This window comes from Dama dama, chromosome 5 (assembly GCF_033118175.1).
Source record: "Dama dama isolate Ldn47 chromosome 5, ASM3311817v1, whole genome shotgun sequence".
NCBI classification, from domain to species: Eukaryota; Metazoa; Chordata; class Mammalia; order Artiodactyla; family Cervidae; genus Dama; species Dama dama.
Genome location: NC_083685.1, coordinates 100,189,815 through 100,195,920, shown reverse-complemented (window position 1 = coordinate 100,195,920; position 6,106 = coordinate 100,189,815).

Genomic DNA, 6,106 nt, shown 5'->3' with positions numbered 1-6,106 from the left:
GTTTCTGCTGTACAATGAAGTGAATTGGCTAATATATATATATATATATATATATATATATATTTTTTTTTTTTTTTCTCCCTCTTGGACTTCCCTCCTAGCCCCCCATCCCATCCCTCTAGGTCACCCAGACCACAGAGCTGAGATTCTTATGCTTTACAGCAGGTTCCCATTAGCTGTTTTACACATGGTACTGTATATATGTCAATCCTTTTTAAGAATATGAAGAGGTACTGATATCAAAAAGCTTGAGAACCACTCTTGAAAGACGTTGGGTCTCAGGATATGGATGTCCCAGATTTAAAATTCATGACTGTAACTCAGAAATACAGATGTTTCTTCCTTTCTATGTAACAGTGGTTCCATGCTGTTGTGGGATCTGAAATTTCTAATCTTCAGACATATCCTTCAGATTCCTAGCCAGGGCACTTATTGTCTGAGTGCCTGAGAGGTGGGAGCCTGGTGTTCAAGGTGGGGGAAGGGCTTGCTTGGGAAGGGCTTGCTCTATATAGATCTGTCTTGCTACCATTTCCAAGCTGCCATACCTGCCATATTCATCAGGAATTTTCCTCCCCGAAGCTGAGCAGAAGTCCATTCTGACCTCAGACCCTCCAATCTATCTGCAGGATTCTGTTGTCCCCCGCCCTTGTCCCCCCATCCCTAGGCGCCCACCCAGTGGTGACGATCAGGACCCTCAGAGATACACGTGTCTTGCTCTCTTCTGTGATTCTCCCTGAATCTCTTCTCTTGATGCAGGAAGGTATTTCTCTCTGTCCTGTACGGCCGGGAAGGACTCTCCCTCCACATTCTATGTGCAGTCTACTCTGGTTTCTTATCAAGCAGGGCTCATTGATACTTAAAGGTCAGCTTTCAATATCATAGGAAACAATTTCTCTTTCCACTCTGTGGCTCTTGCAATTACATGACAAGTTTTGCTCCTGTGAGCTTGACAAAAGTCAATTTTGAGAGTCAAGGTTGAACAAGCCTTCTTCCTCTGGTCTCTAGCTTTTCTCTAGGAGCAGAGAGGTGGTGGGTTACTATTGTTTGGACTGGTGGGAGATAGAGTAGGGGTAAAAGGAAAGTGGGGGGGAACCACCAGTTTAAAATCATAAATACTCTGTTGTCAGGAAATATTTTAATTCAATTTCACAGAATTCACTGTTATCACATCCTGTTCATTGTCTTATTTGGAGTCCTAAGGTTGGAATTAAAGAGTAGATGCTATGTTTGGGAGCTGCTTTCTTAATATCTTAAGGATGTCCCACTGTAAGGAGACTGCTGAGGGTATGGGCTCATCCTCCGCTTCTTTTTCAGAAAGCGGTCTACAACTCCAGGGGTGGTGGAGTATGTGATCCAAGGTTCCCTGACCACAGTAATGGGACCAGGGATAGACTCTTGACCCAAAAGGTGACAGATTGCATTTTCTAAGGATGGTCATGGCCATCTCTTCCATCAACATGCCTTTCTTACAATGAAACCTTGCTACACCCTCTTTCGGTAGTGGAATCTGTGTCCCCTCCCCTTGAACCTGGGCAGAACTCCATGACTTAGAGAGTATACTATGTAACTTCTGAGGCTGCAGCACATGACATGTTACAGCTTTTACCTGACTTACTCTCTCCATATCTTCCCTGTGCCTACTCCCTCTCTTTCATCCTGTCTCTAGATACTTGCTCTGGGAACCCAGCTGCCACGTGGTAAGGAAGCCCAGGCCACATGGAGAGGATGCTTGTAAGGGTTCCAATAGGTAATTCTGTTGAGGTTGTGACCAGTACCTAAGAGCCAGACAGGTGAGTGAGGAAACCACAGAGAGGCCTCCAGTCCCAGCCACCACCCAACAGCAACCACATTAGGGACCCTTAGTGAGTCTTGTGTGGTTGAGCTCAGACAACCCTCAGAACCATGAGGGATTGCAGCAGTCAAGAATTGTTGTTTGCACTATTAAATTTGGGGAGCTTTGTCATGCAGCAGTGGATAACCGATACACAAGGGGAATCGTTTATAGAGATTTTTTTGGCTTTTTTTCCCAGACTTTTGGGACTGAGGTACAAAGAGATTGTGTCAGCTTGCTACATGGGTTAGACCTAGGAGATTATGCAGATAGGGTTGCTGAATGAAGGTGTCATCTTAGTCAGGTTTAGCCATGTGTGAAAAGAAACACACGCGAGAGGAATGGAAATTTGCAGAGAGAGAAAATGAGATAGGGAGAGAGTGTTGCTAGGGTTTTGAATGACTTTCTTTTTCTTTCTCAAAGAAGTTCACTGAAAGCTAGTATATTATTATTATTATTACATTTTGGCTGCACAGCTGGGCCTGTGGGATCTTAATTCTCTGACCAGGGATCAAACCCACAGCCCCTGGAACCCACAGACTCTGGAAGTGCAGAATCTTAACCACAAGACTGCTGGGGAAGTCCCTGGATGGCTTTCAACTTCTTAGCTTTGAATAGGCCCACTTATACATTCTGAAAGGAAATCAGTCCTGAATATTCATTGGAAGGACTAATGTTGAAGCTGAAACTCCAATACTTTGGCCTCCTGATGCGAAGAACTGACTCACTTGAAAAGTCCCTGATGCTGGGAAAGATTGAAGGCGGGAAGAGAAGGGGACAACAGAGGATGAGATGGTTGGATGGCATCACTGACTCAGTGAACATGAGTTTGCATAAACTCCGGGAGTTGGTGATGGACAGGAAGGCCTGGCGTGCTGCAGTCTATGGGGTCACAAAGAATTGGACACGACTGAGCAACTGAACTGAACTACTGATACATTCAGGACTTAGATCCTATGAGATGCTTTTATATCTAACAATGATAATTGGTATTAAATTTATTTTCATTTAGTGTAATAAATAATCATTAAATTAAATATTATTATTACTATTAAAATAATATTCTCATCTTTTGCCTTGACTAATTTCAGTTACTTTTTGTTTCTTGTAACCAAATGACTCCTGATTAAAACATCTGCTAACCGATTTGAAATGGCTATGGACATACTGGGGGCTCAGAGGTTAAAGTATCTGCCTGCAATGCAGGAGACCTGGGTTCGATCCCTGGGTCGGGAGGATCCCCTGAAGAAGGAAATGGCAACCCACTCCAGTATTCTTGCTTGGAGAATCCCATGGATGGAGGCTACAGTCCACGGGGTCGCAAAGAGTCAGACACGACTGAGCGACTTAACTTTATAGACATACTGGCCTTCCCTGGTGGCTCAGTAAAGCCACCTGCAAATGTGGGAGATGCAAGTTCAATCCCTGGGTTGGGAAGATCTCCTGGAGAATGAAATGGCAAATGATTCGAGTGTTCTTGGCTGGGAAATTCCATTGACAGAGGAGCCTGGCAGTCTACAGTCCATGGGGTCGCAAAGAGTCAGACACAACTTAGTGACTAAACAACAACAATGGACGTACCACTGGCTTTATATAGAATAAATCTGCTGCAGGAAAGTTTTACTGCTTTAAACCCTGAGAACATTTTGAGGGTTTTGCCACAGAGGAGGACCATTTGCTTCTGTAAATTCCCAGTCTTTGGCTCTCAGCGCAGCATGGCATCTGTGATGGTCACTGATGCTACTCACTGGATACTTCCTGCTCCTCTAGCTAGAAGGTCATAAAACCACATGTCCTGGCTTCTCTGAGGTGGGTGAGACTGTGTAAGCAAACCAGAGTAGACTGATAGTGTCACTAATGGCTGCCTTTTAAGGATCCTGGGTAGACCTTCCACGGCTCTCTTTTTCATCTCTGGAAGCGGGGGTGGGGTGGGGCAGGGGGTGGGGGGACATGACTTGCTGCCACTGAGCCCTTGAGTAAGGACAGGGCAGGACCACAGAAAGAAGCCCCCGCTGATCTGCGGCAGAGTGGGAATAGAAAATAACCTTTTGATATCTTAAGGAGATTTGAGAGTTGTTTATCACTATAGCAGAATCCAGCCTATCCTGCCTGATTCAGGGATTCCGCATCATCCATCGCCAAGAAGACTGGGACCCTCCCGGGAAACCTCCCCACACAGCCCCTCCGGCTTCCTTCACAGTGGCCCCCGTCTTGCTTCCTTAAGAAGTTCCAGAGGAGCCGCTCTTCCTCCTCTGCTCCTCCTACACCCGAGGGTATGGATCTGGTCCTGGGTCCCCATCCTCACCTGATTCTCCTTTCTCTTCAAATTTGAACACTCTCAGGTTTGTGCGGTCTTGAAAACTTCTCATCAACCTATCCTTTCTTCTGTTAAACTTTCCTATAAATAGTTTTGGGCTTCCCAGGTGGTGCTAGTGTTAAAGAACCCACTTCCCAGTGCAGAAGACATAAGAGGTGGAGGTTCAATCCCTGGGGCAGGAAGACCCCCTGGAGGAGGGCATGGCAGCCCATGGTCAGAGGAGCCTGGTGGGCTATGGTACATAGGGTCGCAAAGAGTCAGACACAGCTGAAGTGACTTAGCACGCATGCATTGCACAGATAGTTTATACGCCCTGCTTCAGTTTCTTATTTCCCAAATAGTTAATCCTCTGTAAACTTGTTTTTTTAAAAAAAGATTGAAGTATAGTTAATTTGCATTATTGTATTAGTTTCAGGGGTACAGCCAAGTGATTCAGTTATATGTATGTGTTTTTTAGATTTTTTTTCCATTATAGGTTATTACAAGATATTAAATAGAGTTCCCTGTGCTATACAGTAAATGCTTGTGTAAACTCATTTTTGTTCTGACCTCTTCGCTGAAGCTGGTTGCCTGAGATTGTTTGGCTACATGAATCAAGGCTGCTCTTATCCCCTGAATTCCAACTCTTTATTATCACAGAATTATAGCATTTCAAAACTGAAAAAAAAAAAAAAAAAGCAGAGAATGGGCTTCTCAAACTTTACCGTGCGTAGAGTCACCTAGGAATCTTGTGGAAAAGCAAACTCTGGGGGCTCACCTAGAGATTCTGATTCAATAGGTCTTGAGAAGGACTGCCAATGAACGTTGCCGTGAGCTCCCAGTGGTACTGATGTGGCTGTGGGCACACTGGGTTAAGTGACAGTGTTTTGTTTTTTCTCCAAGTCTGAAATGAAGACCGATGTATGGACTAGTAACATTTGGGTAGTGGGGGAGGTCTTTTCCATGGTTGCCATGGTGAACCAGCAGGAGTAGCTGTAACAATGGTCCAAGAAAGAATCATTAGTGTACACACACTGGGGAACAATGGTCCCAGTATTCTACACTGGATGCCTATCTCCAGAACTTGGCCTTGGGGTTGAGATTGAAGCTGGAGGCGAAACAGCTTCTTGTCTTGGAGAGAGCCCTTGTCCTGAAACACACATCTGAGCTGTGTATCCATGGGCAAACACAGAAAAATAATGAACTGTTGAGGACTTTCTGTGGAAATGCATTCTTGGGGATTTCCTTTTTTTAACAGACAGGTTGCTGAGTTTGGGAAATCACAAGAAGTTAAGTTAAACAGAAGAGGCAGCTTTCTAAGGACCTCATTCTTCCAGTAGCTTAACACGTTCTCTTCCTCTGTAACCGCCTTATTGATGCATGATAGCCATGCTTGTCATTGGGAAAATGCTATTTCATAAGTGATGGTTTCTGCCATGGGTTCTATTCTGCCATCCCATCACCCTGCACTCCCACTGTACCCTTCTGCTGAGATTTATGCTACCTGAGCGTACCAGCTCCCTGCAGAGTCTTGGCAAAGTCACAGAAACAGGCTAAAAAAGATGAGAAGGATTTTTAGAGACTTAGAGAGGTCTGGACCACTCTTTTTCTTTTAAATGAAAACACTGAGATTTGGAGAGGAGAAAGATGTCTTTCAAGGTAACACAGCAAAATGCCGGCAGAGCTAATACAGTGAACCAGAACTTCTGATACCTAGTCCGGTACTCTTTGACTGCACTCTAGTCTCATGGAAAGCTGAGACGGGCAAGGCCAAGCAGGATGGGATACTTACAAGTTCACTCGGCTACCAAGAAGCCCAGATGAAATTTGAGTATTGTGCTGTGCTAATTCAGTGATAAAATATATCAGACATGGTTTTGTTTCATTTTGTTTTGTTCATCTAATATCCTAAGTTTTACAGATGAGGACACCAAGGACCAGCGATAACATTGGGCCACACATCCCTGGTGTAAAAGTTA